This window comes from Poeciliopsis prolifica, unplaced genomic scaffold, assembly GCF_027474105.1.
Source record: "Poeciliopsis prolifica strain line A6 unplaced genomic scaffold, Auburn_PproV2 SCAFFOLD022, whole genome shotgun sequence".
Classification (NCBI taxonomy): Eukaryota; Metazoa; Chordata; class Actinopteri; order Cyprinodontiformes; family Poeciliidae; genus Poeciliopsis; species Poeciliopsis prolifica.
Genome location: NW_026562397.1, coordinates 4748993 through 4767082, shown reverse-complemented (window position 1 = coordinate 4767082; position 18090 = coordinate 4748993). Strand labels below are relative to the sequence as shown.

At 39.2% G+C, this 18090-nt stretch overlaps 1 protein-coding gene across 1 annotated transcript in view; it reads right to left on the bottom strand.

The window, feature by feature from the left end:
* lrfn1 (leucine rich repeat and fibronectin type III domain containing 1) overlaps nucleotides 1–17823 on the bottom strand; it is a 158965-nt gene extending 141142 nt beyond the window's left edge. The window contains exon 1 of the mRNA XM_055045551.1: nucleotides 16939–17823. The gene's annotated coding sequence lies outside the window, so the exon portion shown is untranslated. The remainder of the gene's footprint in view (nucleotides 1–16938) is intronic.
* Nucleotides 17824–18090: the final 267 nt, after the last annotated feature.

Below are 18090 nucleotides of genomic sequence, written 5' to 3'. Positions count from 1 at the left end.
GCTAACGTTGTCTCAATATTAGCAACATGCAGATATTTCTTTAGTTTGTTTTTACAGGCGCCTTGTGAAAAACCATACATACTGCCTACGATGGGTGATCAGTCCACCATGTTGGACTTTATGCAGTCGATAAAGCCACATGACACAAACTTCTTTATGTTAATCCATTCAGTGATCCAGAGGAACCAAAAACACATTTCATGTTCTGTGGTTTTTATCATCTCTGTCAAACAATCAGCTGTTGGAGGAGGGATGAAGTCAAATTTGTATATCTTGAAACCAAAAGTGTAACCACACTTACTCATCATTGAAACTATTTATGTGATTCCTTTTCTAATAAAGAATTTGTCACAAAGCATTTAAAAAATAGTGAAAAATTCAAAATGAAGCCTACAGCACTTAAAAGTACTCATAACACTTGAACTTTTCCATATTATGTCATGCGGTAATCTAAGAAATTCCAACTCGTGAATTTGTTAGATAACATTTCTAATAAGGAAGGCCAAAGAAAACATCACCAATCAGGCAGATCGGGGACAAGTTTAGAGCAGATTTGGATTACTGAACAGCCAAAGCGTTCACTCCATCATTTTAAAGATGAGACGACCACAAACCCACCAAGATGAGGTCGTCCACTTCAAGCGGCAGGCTGAGTAAAGAGAGCACTAATCAGAGAATCGGTCAAGAGCCACATATTCTAAAGATCAACAGAATCTGTGGAAGAATCTGCGAACAAAACGTCAATTATTCATCCACTCCAAAAATCAGTTAATTCCATTGAAATGATCAGTTGCCACATGATAAAATATTAAAAAGTTTGAGCAGAATAAATTTGCAAAACTGCCAATTTTCTAAGCTCTATTTCACCATACTTATATGCGAGATATTTGCTTTATTAGGTTTGTTTACCTGCGATCGGGTCTATGTGCTGAAAAAGATGCTATCCTGCTTACTAGAAGAAAAACACGGCCACATACACATCATGCTGTGCACAGGAATGTTGTAATGACCTCTAGTTTCAGACAATCTCAACACTTTATCCCCATTTCATATTAATATTTTCAATAAATATGTGCAGAGGACAAGTAGTCTGCCTGCAGAGAGCTTTAGTTCCGCTGACAACAGTGATCAATAATTATTTGTGCTGTATTTTTGCTAAGCCTTCTGATTTATAAAACTGACTATTGCTCCTTAAATTCGTGGCGCTGCCAGAGTAAAAGTGGACGAGAAGAAATCAATAAATCATTGGTATTTGAACTTTTAATAAAGACTTCACCAAAGCCAGAGGGGTAGTATCATCTAAAATCGACCCTTTTGAGCTTCACATCGTCTTATAATATTAGACCCTCATCAAAAACAAACTTTGATTCTTTCAGGCATGTTTGAGAACATGCCCTCCGTCTCTGGCAACCATTCAGCTGCACAAAACACCTGGTTGGACGTAGTGCCGTCTTTGACGACAAAACTCCTCCCTGGAGATGCTGTTTCTAAACTTTTGAGCTTCCGCCTCACAGAACAGCCCTTTCCCACGACTCCGCCACCCGGCTCCTTCAGACTAGCCATTAGCAATTAGAAAACAGCAGGTGGAACTGCTGAGCTCTCTGAGTGAAATGCTGGTGAAAGTTTGTCATGGGTGAACGAAAAACTATACTGTAATGACATCCTGAAGGTGACGTTTCAGTAAGAGCAGAAGTTTGTAAAGAGACAGAGACCCAACTTTGAGGTGTTGAATTACAAAGGCAAATTTCTTTTAAATCATATTTAATATGTCCCGCATTTTTTGAACAACTGAGGGCAACATAGGTACTTGATTGTGCTATAAAATGCCACTATATGCCTTGAAAACACAAACTACTGCCCCTCTCTCTGATTTTATGGATTCAGATATGTCCTGCAGCAAAAGTTGGATTGTTTTTCCATCTCTCTTACTGTTAAGATAAAAGTGCTACATCTAACTGTGGTTGCAAAACATGAAACTCAATAACATAAATTAAACCAGATTGTTTCATCTGGTGACTCCTCGATCAAACGCGTCATCAGCAAGCTTCTTGTTTTCTTCAAGGCAGCAAAAGATGACACGTCTCTTTAGTCAGGCCATTTCACTGGGATAGTTCATGTTTCTGTCGTCTTCCAGGCTGTAGTAGCCAACAGACATAAAGATCCCCAGCGAGGCCGGCGCAGGCTGGTGAAGAGCACGCCATACGACTTTCTGACAAACAAATCAATAAGAGAGGGACGGAACGGTCTCTCATCACAGCGGCGTGTTCAGGAGGAGTAATTCACAAAGGCATTATCTACTCTCTTTTTTTTTCCTTTTGCTAATGCCTCAGCCAAGATTGAGGAGTGCATTAAATGCACTACACTGCGTCCTACGCCTCTTAGCTCAGAGGCCAAAAGTTTGAATAGGACTTGTGAGACCTGGGGTTGTAAGCGCTGTACAATAATATATCGCCCTTATGTATTATTTAATGAGACTGTGGGGAAGATTGTGTTTGTGCACATTTCGGATTCTGTACGAGATGCATGCAGCTCTCTTAATTGGCTAGCTCGGGGGAGCTTAAGGGAAATGCAGCGCCCAGTTGAAGTTATTGATCAATATGACAAGATGCAGCGGCTGAAAGCAAGAGCTAAATCAATGTCACCTTCAGGTAGGAAGTAAAAACAAATAAAAAATTCAAAAGCTGCAATTTTCTGGAGGTTTTCTGCAGGACAATTGTTTCTTTTTTCTTTTTTTGTTTACAAAATATATCATTCCAACGCCGAGTGGAAGGCGACGATTCACGGCTGGATGGCTCCATGAAAAGTAACGCTCATTTAGGATGACAGGTATCGGTAGTTATTTTGTTCCTCCTCTTGTTAACAAGAAGAGAAAAATATCCTCCTCTGCAGTGTGAAGAGGAGGATATTGATTTAGATTAATTTGGGATTAAGTTATTCCGAACAGGTTGGGTTATGACGGGTGTTTACCAACACACTGCCATCACTCAGAAAATGAATTAAATTGTTTGATTGATTATTTGTCTGGTTTGCTTTGAGGTATTTCTTTTTTTCCACGGTCACAGAGCAGCTAAACGACACACGTGGTTTCTGGGGTTTTGACTGGCGCTTTATTTTTCATCGCAGGCCACGGTTACGTAATGCCTGCGCGTGCGATTCAGATCAAGGTCTGACTGAAAGGGCACTAATCCTTCACCGTCTTTCTGCATTTCAGTAAACACTGATTATCTGCGTAGGAAAAAAAATAAATAAAAACCAGAGGACAGAAAGGTTATAGAGGGCAGATTGGTTTTCAGCTAAAGAGGAAGAGAAAATGTCTTCATTTATGTCCTGCAACATTAAGCGAGGATAGGCATCCATCCGTTTACTATGAGCGCTTATCCTTGGAGGATCGAGGATGGCCTGGCGTCTGGATCCAGGGCCAGAAATGCTCCAATCAGAGCCAGGATGAGTGTCCTAATGCAGTCAATCAACCTGGTGGACACGCTGCTAAATGTGCAAATGGCAGCGAAATAACCATCATCTTTGGGGCCGCGCTAATTAGCCTTAGTATTCACCATTAGCTCTGTTGAAAAATGTATGTAACTTTGTTGAAGTCACATAAGGAACAGCTTTATTTACTTCAAACGAGTTTCTGTTTACTGCTGAAAAGTTACTTGTACGTTAGTTGTGTCTTAGTTCAAGTGCACAAACGCATCTGCACCAGAAACTACACCAAAGATACTCTGAAGCGTTTTGTGTTTTTTGTTGTTTTGCTGCATGGCAACCTGGGAAAATACAAAAAGCACAAATCAAATTTTATATCTTAAAAAAAAAAAACAATCTCATGGGCTCCTCCACCTTTTCTTGTTTTAAATGAGAACTGTGATTAATCAAATTGTTTTCATTTCATGAGTCACACTCAGACATAATTACAGTCCAAACTGCAAGTCACGGTTTTTAAGTTTAGAGGTCAATATTTATTATATTCCAACCATGAACAGAATTGTTTGCGTAACTTTTCTCCCTTATTAAGCCATATAATTATTTAAAAGTGCATTTTGCATTTATTCAAGATTTTTTTTTTTTTCTGCTTTAAAGAAATTTGTTTGACGTCGCTGAAGGGCAAAAGCAAAGCAGGACCACACTGGAACAGTTCCAGGGAATTTGTTCCCTTCAGGTATCCGTGTATGGTGAAGCCATTATTAAGTTTACACATGATTACAGTCATAAAACTATCGGTAGCAGACAATATGTTAAGTGCAGAAATTTGCATAAGATGCTGTAATTGCGGGAGCACTAAGCTCAGCATTGTAACACCTCCTGCACAGTTTCCCTGACAGAATTAGTTCCCCGGCTCTAATCTGCATTTGAAACTGTATTTCCCCCTCAGACATGCATCCGTTTTCAGAGACTCAATGCTTCCAGTAATGATTTTTGACATTCTCTTTGAAGTGCTTTCAGAACTTCTGATAGGAACTGAGAGATTTTGAAAACTTTCTTCTTTTGCTTTTTCCCCTTATTCTTAGAAAGAACTGCAAATTGCAAGATGATGCTCAGAGATAATACAGGATAACAATTTTAAATACATAGTGACACAACAATATGTCCTATATGCAAAGTGTTGGTGTTTGTTTGAATGTTGCATTTAAGGTGCCATGCATTTAAAACTTTAATAAACCCCATCTGGCCATTTTGGTGACCGTCTTAAGCCCACATCTTTTAGAAATCTTACTCGTATATAATCAATAAGCTTGCTGAAACTTGACAATATCGCAAGATAATGTTTTAATGACTTCATGAAACACCATTGTCAATTTATGCAGTCGTATGAAATATTTGTCTACTCTGCCTTGAGGTCTTGGTTTTCATCGTAGAAGTGTTTTTCTCTCTCCCTCTTTTCTCAAACTAGGTATTTCCCAAGCCAATCGCCTGTATAAGGTCAGGATACCAATCAATGCATTTTTGAATCAGTGTTGGAGTCCCTGACTGAACTCAACACTCACTGCCTGTTGTTGATTTACTGTATGTGATTTCAGCCACAGAAAATTTGGGGCTTTTATTCTGCTTAACAGATCACTGTTGCCTCAAGCGCTGATGCAATCGGCTGAGCTTTCTTAGACACTTTTTACCAGGTTGCATAATAAACTGCATTTAACTGACTCGTGTATTTAGGGCCGAAACAATGAATCGGCTTAATCGTGATGAGTTGATTATTTAAATAACGGTCAACTAATTTAGTGACTGATTAATCGTTAACTGGAGAATATAGATTCATAAAGGAGACCTTTTGCTTGAAGAACAACATACTCACAACTGAACAGAAGTCAAAACTGGCCAAAATCTATACATTTTGATTTAAGATTAAAAAATAAAATTTAAAAAAAATTCTGTAAATATGTTCTTCTCCTCAACCGGCATAGTTTGAACTTCACCGAGTTCAAATTCTGTAAAAATAAATAAATAAAAACAATGTCATTTCTAACTGAATAGATTAATATGATATTAATGTTATTTATTACAGAATTTGAACTGATTTAAAGGTATTTTATACCTGCAGATGCATCCGTTCCTACAAATGATCAACAATCCAGTAAAGAAAGCTTTGCCTTTTAGGCAGAATGCAAATGTTTAAACAACAGAATCTTTATTTTTTTCATTTATGAAAGTAACTGATTTATTTTTATGTGCTTATATACAGTTAACAATTAATGAACGGATAAAAAATAGCATCTCTTTATATCGTATTGCTAATCATTTGGAGCAATTGCATTGTTCATGTATTTTAGATATGCATAAAGAGGCTTAAGTAGTTAGTTGCAGAAAATTATTTGCAGAATGTGTCAAATTTCTTTGTTCAGTTAATCAATTAATCATCTAAAAAATGATATAGATAGAATAATCGTTTACTGAAATAACCATTAGTTGCAGCCCTACACATATTTTAACCCAGGAGTGAGTTGGAATAATGCAACTTAACTTAAATTTGCCTATAAGATTGGACTACATTTTATTAAATATAGAATTAAATAGATAAATCAGATATGTTTGTAAGTAAAGTGCATTGAAATAACTCGTCTAAATTACAGGGTAAAAATAAATACATAAAATCATCCTGTTCCCCCTACAATGATGTTAGCAGTGTAGAAAAGTCTGTATTTACAGCAGCAATTACCTTTATTTCTGTCACGTAACCTGGCAATTCTGTGTGCTTTACTGTCACAGCCGTCAGTTTGAGGACGAGCAGCTGAATCGACAGACATTAGGTTTTATGACAATCAAAGCAAAGCTCCAAGTTCAAGACGTGGGAGGAGGAGTAGTAGGAGTTTTTGTTTGTTTATTTGTATTTTTTTTTTGCCTGGAAAGGAAAGAAATACTTCGGGAGCTAGCATGCGAACAAGCTAGCATATCATCAAAACACAGCCTGCTTTGTTTAAAAACCGCTGCTGTGTGTATGAAGTCAGATATAAGTAAAATATAATTGGACAAAATATCTGTCACTGTGAAGATAAAAAGATACAGCAGCATCCAGATTAGGATGGCCTAATCTGAATTTGTTGTTTTGTTTCGCTATATTTTAAGGCTAACAAATTTTGCAAGCTTGACATCAATTGCTGACTCTGATCAGCATTGAGACAAAGAAAAAAAAACAACAAAAAAATACGTTGCCACCTAACTTAAACGATCTTGTACTTCTCCCAGCACTACAGTCTTTCCCTTTAGTATGATTCCCTTCTATTTTGCTCTTGCGAGAGCAATCAAACAGCTCCCAACTTTCCTCTCAGCTTGTTCCTACAGCTTCCTTCTACATGTGACAGCAATCAGGTAACACCAAGCGGGTCAGCTTGAATCTTTTTCATCTTTTCCTCTGCAGCTGTCTGAACCAAACAACTGCAACTTAGGGGTGTCATTAAAAAAAAGAAAAAAAAAACACACACACACACACTCCAGGCACACATTCATGCTCTGTGACAATAAATGACATCTTCTCTTATTCAGATGCACGGCTCAGTAGTCAGAGGCTGAAAACCTCGGAGATGAAAGGGAACACGCTCGGATCATTATTTTCAGAGGTTACCGAGTCAAAATAGGAATCTCATAGAGATTATAGCAACACACAAGCAGACACAAAAAGCGATGTAGTCTTTAAATAGTACTTTTTGCCGGTTTGGCTGATTCCTCTTACTTTTATTGACGTTTTCATGTGATACCGTATCTGCTGAAAGACCTTTAAAAAAATGATAATAAAATTCGCTGATCCATTTTTACTGAACGGAGCGTTGCCGGACACAAACATTCGATCCCACCTGAATGCATTACATGAAAGTCAAGGTACCCTTTGCACAGTTCAGATCTATGCCCTGAAACTACCAGACTCTTCACTGTCAAGCCCACAAAATAATTTATAATGTACCTGAGATGCCTGCCGGTGTCTCAGCTGTGCAAAAAGCAAGACCAGCATCATCTTGTTGTAAAGCAACATCATTTCCTACAAGGTCCATGAATAAAAATGTGAGTTTTCTGCCGACAACATGCGAGATATTTCATTTTTATTGATGAGTACGAGGAAAGAATCAATATGGGCCATATCAAATGTGTCACATCAGTAAAAAATAGCTCAATTTATGACCGCGCCATTTAGTGTACCATTGTGTTTCCCGTGCTTTTGAAATTTATGATGCTGCAAAAGTTGAGAAGTGGAAAGTGTTTTCTTCCTCTCGAGGCCTTCGTGTTATTTACCTGGGTTTCCTCCAATTCCAGTGCAGCGAGTGCACCTCCGCTTTTGTTCCTGTCACGTTGTTACAAACCCTAGAAAGCAAATTCGGAAAGCGTAGCTCTGGTTTAATTGCTTCGGTGCTTTGGTGGCGTACACTTTGATCTTTTTTGACTGGTGTGATAACGGCATTTCTCAAACTTTTTTTTTCTTAAACATCTTGAGCACTCTTAAATAACTTTACTCGCCCAGGGAGGAACATCTACCTCACTCCTGCTTCTTATTACTCACTTAATTGGCACTTATTTTCTCATTTCTTTGCTTGCTCTCGTCCTTACACAAGGTCCAATATTCTTAGAATTAGCCTTCCTTTTTAAGGCGCTGGCACCACTTATTCTAAGTCTTTCATGGTTTGTATTGCATTATTCTCAGATCCTTTGTTGTTTATCTCCACCTAAAGCAGGAGCAGTGACAGGAAAGAGTCCTAAAAGTAAAATATCCTTTAGAAACAACAACCACCGTCCACATGAAACCAGACCAAACTACCTATTCTGATGTTTACGTGTGCAGTAAGAATTATTTTGGAGTTAGTGGACTTCATTTAAGAGGGAAATGCATGCTGCCCAAGAATCAAACCCAGTGCAATGGTGCTGAGGACTGTAGCCACGCAGTGCGCCAATATATAACAAATGTGTCATGTCCTGTAATTATCATTACAGGTAACTGAAATTTTAAGGTTTTTGCTTTAACTTTACTAGGAATTTTAAACTCTCAAATTTTGTAGCCAGCGTTAGTGCCAAACCCATCCAATGTTGCTATGGCTGCCAATCCAGGATCCGTATTGGAATATGAAAAACCAGATCCAGATTTTCTTAAAATCCAATCTTCGTAAACAGAAAACTTGATGTAAGTATTTATATTTTGGAGTGGCAAAGCTTGGGTCTCAACTTAGACCTGATCCAGAATTTGTAAAAGGGGTTTTAAAGATCAGGGTGATGGTGAGGAGGGTGTCTGACCTCAAAGACTTGGGACTTCGGCGCCAAAGATAAATCGAGCAAATATGTTCAGAACCTTTTTCAGCAGTTACTAGACCTGTTTGACATTCATTTTTATCATAAATGAGATGCCCTCTTATTTACAATTAAATAGAAACTTCTTGGATGAAAAATAATTGTACTTTTACATGTAACAACACAACCAATTATTCCTGCAATCTTCCAGCGTAAAATCTGTTAAGAATATGAGCTGGAGCAACAATGTATCTAGTCCAATGTATCTTAATCTTTATAGGAATAATTGTACATGGTGTGCTTATAAACTACAAAGCAGATATTTCACACATACAGTTAAACGCTGATATGCACATTCACTGTGTAAAAACAATCAGAACCTTTTCGGTGCACACATTGAGGTTTAGCCATATGGGCTGAGCTGGTTATCGGGGCTAACCGCTAGTGGACAGTCGGCTGCTCAGCATGGACTTGTGTCTCGCTGGATGCATAGGGAAAATGTGAAATAGCCATTTAAAAGTTGTTTTGCATTCTCAGAGCAATATTTGGAGGGACATTCATGCAGCAGCCTGCTCTGTTCTAGAGATAAGCCAGATGGGCAAAAGCAGTAAAGTTGCTTCCAACCTCTATCTGTGAGAGCGTGTCAGCTTTGGAAATGTTAGCAGGTGGTCGGCAGTCTGACGCAAGTAGGCAGAAAATACACAGCAACTCCGCTGTTACTGTTACCTTTGCTATTGATGTTAATTGCTTGTGAAATTTGGTGAAGATGGCTTATAAAATGGCCTTAGCCTAATCAGTACATTCATTAAATTCATATATCACTGAGGTGCATGGTGCGACTCTTAATCTGTCTTATGTGGTTCATGGTCTTCTAAGCCTACTTTTAAGATGCAATATTCAGCTTCTATGCACCACAAATCAGGAACAAACTTCCAGAAATGTGCAAAACAGCTGAAACACTGAGTTCCTTTAAATCAAGATAAAAACCCCACCTGTTCAAATTGCCTTTGGACCATAATTAGTGGAACATTGACCAACATATGTGACGTGCATTGATGTTTTTGATGGTGGCACAATTGTAATGTTTGCTCTTTAATCGGTAACTGTGTGATGTATTTGTGCGTTTTTTGTTCTTTGAACCGCCTTGTTGCTGAAATGTCCAATACAAACAAACCTGATTGATTTTATTTTTATATATATATTATTTTAACTGATCATTTATCTGGAACCATGCACAGAAAACATTGAGCTCAAAGAGCAAAGACGTACTGCACCAGATTATAGCTTAATGAATGTTAAGCAAGTCACTTAGTGACTGGAAGCAGCAGCTTCTTAGACCATAGCATCAACTTTTACAGACCTTTGTGTTTATAACTGCAGATGTTTTTTTTTTTTTAACTGCAGCTACCTTCTTGTAAAATCTATGTTGCATTTTACCCCTGCCCGTTCAGCAGCATTGTTTAAATTTAGCAGCTCTGCAGTAGAAAAAAGTGTGACCAAAGGTAGGGCAGCCCAATATATCATCCTCGCAATATCAGTGTGTGTAATATTAATATTGTTACGGACTGTCTGGAGTGCAATAATTGTTGCCTGATGTATTTTTAAGAGTTCTGAAGTTGTATTATTTCATGATGACGCAATATTTAGTAAGTAAGACGGAGTCCTGCATCAGCAAAACCTTAAACCGTGCACATGAATTTGGCAAAACAGCCAATATAGCATATGTATATATATATAAAAAGACAAAACGTGCTGCTGTGAAAGTCATATACAACACTTGATATCGTCATGGCAATATTTGCATATATTTTCACCATAAAAAGATTTATAAAATATATATATATAATATTGCAAACATGGGCAGAAAATACATAAGCATAATAACTGACTGGTCCAAATGCTAGATATAAAATGAGCTTATTATACGCACTAGCTTTAGCAGGTATTTTAATTCAGGTAAGTAGATAGAATTGGTAAAAAATAAATAGATTAAAATATTACTTATCAAAAATATTGCATTTAATTTATCTTTCCAAGCTGGCCGGGTTGCAACAAGCCATGTCACTTAAAGTATAGACAGTACCCTCGGGTAGTTAGCTGGTCAGCGCGTTAGACCTCATGCTGCTGGTGTAGTCAGAATGACAAATTGCCTAATTGTTCAGCTGAAGTTGCCCTCTTGATTGTGTTACCTGATAGTGTTGATTTCTTTAAATTAAAAGGCGAGTTCTGCTCCTTGCAGCGATTACCGCAGCACCTACCGCCCACTTCGCCTTCTAACAGGACAGTGGGAGTTCACAAAGCAATAACTACTGCTGTATGGGTGTTTATCGCTATGGAAGTGTGAGGCCATAAATGTGGTATAAGAATATATTGATAGATCACCTCTTCTGTGCATCTTTATGTATGCATCTCGATCCTCCTGCTGTGGGGGGGACTGGGTGATGCTGCAATCTGCCTAAAGAGTCGACCCCCCATTTCAACAGAAGATTTTCTCCAGGGATACAGAGGAGGACTCCAGAGGTGACCTACTCGTTTACAAATACGTATCCAAGTAATAATTTGTACTTTTTAATAGTGCTGTCAATGGATTAAAAAATGTAATCACGATTAATCACTATGCTTAACTTTGTAAGCTTGGAATATAAATATGCACACAGTTTTGCTTCATGCAGGAATGGTGCCCAGGGCAAGCCCCTCCTTCTGCCGAAATCCAACCAATTAAAATGCAAGCTATTATCAGTTTTTGGTTTTGTTATTTTTTTATTTTTGTAGCAGAAATCAGATAATTTTGTCTCTCAGTACTCAACAGCAATTAAGGACAAACTTACTCAGCTACACATACGAAGTTGGGAGGGGCACCCAACTTCTTCTTGGGTGCTCCTCCCCTTTCGGATGCCGCCCTGGGCAACTCCCCATGTGGCCCGTATCGAAAACCGCCACAGTTTTAAAAAAAATGGTTCATTGACTCAAACCAAAACAAGTCTGAAATTTATCAAGTTGTTTTTCACATTCAGGAAAGTTTATAGGAAGTTATTTTGTTTGAAACATTGTGTAAAAATGTGAAACTGCTCGTCCCTCACCACTCTCAACTCGCGAGATGACATGACAATCGTTTACCCTGCGTTCGATAAACACCATAATTCGTTCACGCGGTCTAACAAAGAGACACATGACTTTTAATGGTGCCGTCGCCATCGTGATATTTTTCCAGCTTTCGAAGTTGTTCATCACTCCCCGTGTATCGAGCCCAAAACATGCTGCTGTGAACTTGATAGCCCTGCGCAATAGAGAGGCTTTTAGGTCAAAATATGTAGTTTTATTAATCTGCATTATGTAAGTTACATTTTTTAGGTTAATCACATGTTAACATTGTCAGCCCTATTTTTTGTAACCTAATTTACACATTCTATTCATTAGATTCTTACATTACTGAACCGTTTGGTGTAACTCCTCTTAATCTTTCTTTCACGTGGTATATGGCCCTCTACACATACGCTTAACTATTTGTTTATTTTGCATTAATTGTATAACGAAGCAATATCAAATTGTAACAACATGCCAAGCAGAGATTTCTACCTACCATTTACAGACCCAAAGCCAAGAGAACCATAAAAGTCATCTTTACTGAAAATAATGCACCCTGTGAAAATGTCAAGTTTTCGACATGACTCACTGCAAAAGGAAAAGAAAAAAAAAAGCTATTTATATATTGCACATACAACAAAAGCTCTTCTATATGTTGCATTATAAAGTCTTTCATGCTGCAGCATACAGATCAATAGCCTGTGTTTCAGTTATTCTTTCATTCCTGCTGTGGCTGATAACCTTCTCCCAGTCCCGCTTTCATAATGAGAACACATGACACCAGCACCAGAGCAGCAGCTGTAACACAATACAGCAGAATGACAAAGCAGAGGGACCCCATTTATCGCACCTCGTAGCTCGCATAAAGCAACTCAGAAAGTAAAAACTGTACGAGTAAAAAAAAAAAACATTTATATATCCACTCCTGCTTGCATGCATGCCTTTGTACAGGATTTCTGTGTGTTTATTCTGCACGAGTAAGATTTTTAAAAAAAATCTTTTTCTATTTTATTTCTTCTGCCTGGCTTAGAAGTGCTGAAGATGGAAGTGTCGGCAATAACGCACAATGATGATAATGACCATCCTGTCTGATTTCATTAGGCAAACACATGACAGCAAGCGCTTTGAGCTTCTGCTGTAACATCCTGCAACACCCTGACAAGCCACAGACGTGATTATCACCGCTTACTGCATCACACAGCTGGTTGAAAGAGGTTGGAAAAAAAAAAACCAAAAAAAAACCCACATAAATACATAAGAGTCCCACTGCACACGTCGCTAATTCAAATTACCAATCCAATAAGGCTCAAGGGTATCCACCGTCCTCTGAGGGAAACTCATTAACCTTTGTTTTTAGCATTATTTTCCTCTTAATAGTCCTTTATGTCAAAACCTCTATGATGCTGTGTAATTTGATTAGGCTAAGTCGATTTTAAAAAATGAAGATTTTACAAGACAATTCAACATAATAAATGTTTCCTTACCGCCATGTTACATGTATTCATAATTGCCAAAACATCAAGTGATGAAGGTTGATATTGATCATCCAGGATTGCATCACCTTGGTATAGATGGTGCATGTACAGCAGATGCAGCTGAAGTATGTGTTCTTTTTGTTTTTTTTAAACAGCACTGCATTCTGCAGAAACACTCACTCCCTGTCCCGATATAACTACACAGCTGCCTTGTACCTGGTACATAATCCCCAGGGGGAGGTCTTGGAAAGCATTGTGCGAATAAAGCAGAGCTAGAAGAGGGAAGCTCTTTTGACTTCAGAGCAAGATATTGACATCTAACCTCAACTCTTAACAGATTTACAGTCTTATTCTTGTTTCTTTCTTGGTGCTGGCATTTGAGTCCCCCCCCCCCTCCGGAATAAAGAGATAATTTCAGAAAGCAGCGCCGGCCTCTTTGGCATCATGTTCTAAAATTAGGATACTCAGCCTGCACAGTTACCAGCTTCCCTCAAATACCGGCCTGAAATAATGACAGCTAAATAAATGTCTAATCAACGTTGCTCACTCCCTCCACACTATCATGTCAAACCTGAAATATAAACATTTCGTTTTGTCACAGGCATACAACCATGAGAATGAGCAATAAGACTAGAAATGAATGACAGTGGCCTAAGGATATCATCAAAACCTACTTTACTTTATGTGTTTCACAAATATGAATGTGTCGATTCAATCATTTTTTCATCTGGACACAAACACGTGGCTTTTTATGTGATGATGGAAGTGCACAGAGCCAATAAGAGCATGGAAGAATTCAACCGCAGTCCTCAAGAGCCGGTGTCCTGAAAGGCATGAAACGTTCCCTGGTCCAACACACCTGAATCAAATGGCTGAATGACCTCCTCGGTATGCAGTCGAGTTCTCCACAGCTCTGCTAATGACCTGATTATTTGACTCACGTGTGTTGAAGCAGACACTCATCTAAAAGTTGCAGAACACCAATGCTTTAAACTGAATTACCCTGATGTAGCAGGTGTGGTAGTAATTGCATAAAAACTGGTCGTTTTAGTCAAAAATAATGTCAAAGGGTATTTTTGCATAACGATATTAAAATCCCTGCTCGAGGTCGACCTTTGTTATTATGGAGGGTTAGTTCTGCGTATTCCAATTAATTGCGCTCAATTCTCATGTCAAGTTCAAATGCTATCCAGTCAATATCTTGGAAACTCTAGGTGGCATTCATAAAACCAACATGTTACAAACAGGTCCTTTAAAGCTGCAGTAAGTAACTTTAAAAAATGTTTTTACATATTTATTAGAGCCTACAGATAAGTTTTGTGAAAAAAAAATAAAGTTTTGTGAAAAAAAAATAAAAAATTGCTCCTTGTGGTCCTGCCACTTGCAAAATTACGCAGCTCCCGGTCAGAAACAACCAATCAGAGCCAGGAGGAGGGTCTTAGCGCAGTCAATAACACTCATGTGCTAATAGGGAAGAAGCAAATTTCCATTACAGGGAAACTGTTTGCCCACAGTCACCGGTGGCTATGCTAACTAGCATGATCATTCATGGGAGGCTATGTTGTGGAGAATGTTTTGTAGCACATCAGATAGCAAGCATTTGAGCAGCACATATGTTACAGTCACTGACAGTAAGACCCTCCTACCTGGCTCTGATTGGTTCTTTCTAACCAAGACATGTAGTTCTGCAGATGGCAGAAGGACCGCAAGGAGGACGCTTGATTTTTTTTCACAGTTTACCTATCTTATACTGTCACAAGATAGTGATAGTTTAATGATTTAAAGAAACATGTTTAAAAAAAATTATTTAAAAAAACACATTTTATAAAAGTTATCAACTGTAGCTTTAAGTCTGATGCATGGATCCAACTTTATCCAGCACTTCCAACAGATACTTGGTGTAACTGAGGTCAGAAGATCTACCATTTTTGCCTCATGGCAGAGCAGTTCTGAATTACAGTGTACGTATCAGAGTAACATCCCCACGGGTGAAGGGACCAAAGGTTACCCACTCAAATGTTGCCCAAAGTGTCACATTGCCTCCACCAGCTTGATCTTGTCTCTTAATGCATCCTGGTTCCATATGATTCACAAATGTAAGAAAATGCATATAGCCATCCAAGAAACAGAGTAAAAAAATAAAAAAATATTCATCAGATCAGGACTTCCATTGCTTGGTAATCCAGATCTGATGATCAAGAGACTTTCCACAGTGGACAGGGCTCAGCAGACAACCCAGACAGATCACTCTTAGCAACTAACTTTTGGAAACCAGCATTACGTTCTTCAGTAAATCTGCACTACAGTCGCTCATCAATTGGATCAAACACCATGGCTCAGCCTTTGCTCCCTATGCACATCAAGAACCATGTCAATGGTCCTATCCTTTGACATGGTTCTTGAGACTGAGACTCTGTTACCAGTCTCAATCAATCTGGTACAACCACCAAAAGCTAATGTTCTGGAGGACCTCTAACCCAGTCGACTAGTCGTCACATTGTGATCTTTGTCAATCTCTATCAAATCCAATTTTTACTTTCAAGGGTAAAATGCGCCACATCGAAAAAATATGTTCACTTGACATAAAGTTGTGCCTTACTGGAGTATGATGTTGCTTTAGCTCTTCATCAAATCTTCTAGGCATATTTCTGCAAATGTGATGTACCACTTACGCACACCAAGGGTACACCCACATACACACACGCACACATCAAGCTGGAGCCTATTACACAAATCATCTGGCTGTACGCCACTCACCAGTTAGCTCTAACAAGTTTTACTCATCTTCGTCATGATCAGTCAGGCTCCGTGGATCCACGGTGCAACCCGTCCACTCTCCGACCAGTAGGAGGGAAATTTTGCATCTTGCTCTTGCATTGGATGTCAGCTCATGCTGCTGCTGCTAAGTTCTATATAAATAAATATATTTTTTTTTAAATTAAAAAGTCTTCTGCGTCTTGCTGATGCAGACACACCCGGACCGTTTCCACCAGGCATATGGGCCTCTGACTGAGGACATGTAGCTCATTTGTCACTGTTTGAGCATCTGGGTTGCACAGGTAAGAGAAGCGATATGATGGAGCAGCATATGGGCCCATCATTCACAAATTGATCATGAAATACAAACTGATCATGAGATAGATAGATAGATAGATAGATAGATAGATAGATAGATAGATAGATAGATAGATAGATAGATAGATAGATAGATAGATAGATAGATAGATAGATAGATAGATAGATAGATAGATAGATATAGATAGATAGATAGATAGATAGATAGATAGATAGATAGATAGATAGATAGATAGATAGATAGATAGATAGATAGATAGATAGATAGATAGATAGATGTGTCATATCTGCCAAACTCCATTAGACAGACATTCTTGGACTCACCAAAAGTGGAACTAATAGTGCAGAAGCCAAAGACTCGAGTCCAGTGCGTCTGATTTAACTGCTCACACACACTGTCTTCCTTTGACAAATTCACACAAATTCACAGCTGGATGTCGGGAATTACAAAATTCGTGGGGTGGTGGACACTTAACCTTCCTATTAAGTTACACAGAGCTGAAAAACCCCAAATGGAAGTGAGGCGCATCTATACGTTATATTTACCGGCAGCCGAAATGTCCCAACCCACAAATAAAACCCCGATACGGCGTCTTTAGCTTACCTGCGTCGGGGACGACGAAAACCGCACCTAAAATCCCACCAGGGTCCCGGTTGTGGCTTAAAAGGCTGGAGATGCAAAGCTGGAATCCGCCAAATCCAAAGACAGAGGAGGGAAGAAAAAAAAAAAAAAAACTCGGGATAGTCCGAGGCTTTGCGTCCGAGCGGGGATGGAAACGTCTGTAAGTCTCCCGCGTGCACAAAAATATCCCCTCGGAAAATACACGTCGCGAGAGATGGGTTTACATTCTCCTTACATCTCGCGCCTCTTGTTGTACCGCGGAGGAGAGGAGAGATGGTGTCCGGATGGAGAACTGCAGCTGCTCTCGTAGCGATACTTAGGCTCTCCTGAAAAAAGAGAGAGAGACGTCGGCGTCAAATCAGAGCCTTAAAGAAAACTCTCCGTAAAAAAAAAAAAAAAGAAATGGAATAGGCTATCAAAAAGAAAAGAAAAAACCCCGCTCGTGTCCAGTAAAAACAAGCGCTCCTGCTTCAGCTCATCTCCGGAGCTGCTGGTTGTCATAAGTTCCCCCCTGTCTGTCTGAGGCGAGACGAAGGAATCCCACCCAAGCAAATGCGCGCACGCGCACGCACATACACACGCGCGCGCACACGCATGCAGTCTCCCCGAATAGTATGCGCAGTCATGCGAGCAATTAGTTTTCATACACGACTTGCTCCGTCCGCTCCTTTGGTTTCTCCTGGCGGGATGCGGCGGAGGGGGGGGGGGGGAATCTTGTGTATCCCGGAAGAAAAACAAACAAACAAACAAGAAAAAAAATAGGCAGCCAATGTCTGATAATGCCAAAAAATAAAAAATAAAAATATCGTCCACCTGCACAAATACGAGCCCGGTTAGTCACGCCATGATGATGATGTCTCGAGCAGCCAGTGGACACTTCCCTAGTTATCACAGGAAGCGACTGACACGTTTCATGGACAGCGCAGCATTGCAGCAACGTGATGTCATTAGGGCTCCGTTTACAGCGAATATAGGCTACGCGACAATACCGAGGGAGAGTGGTCGTTGTTTTGTTTTTGTTTTTTGTTTTTATTTCTGTGGAGAGTTTTGTAGGAATTTATCTATTTCGACAGAAAGAGAGAGAGAGAGAGAGAGAGAGATAGCGGAAGAGAGGCATGCTGTGGGGTGTTTGTG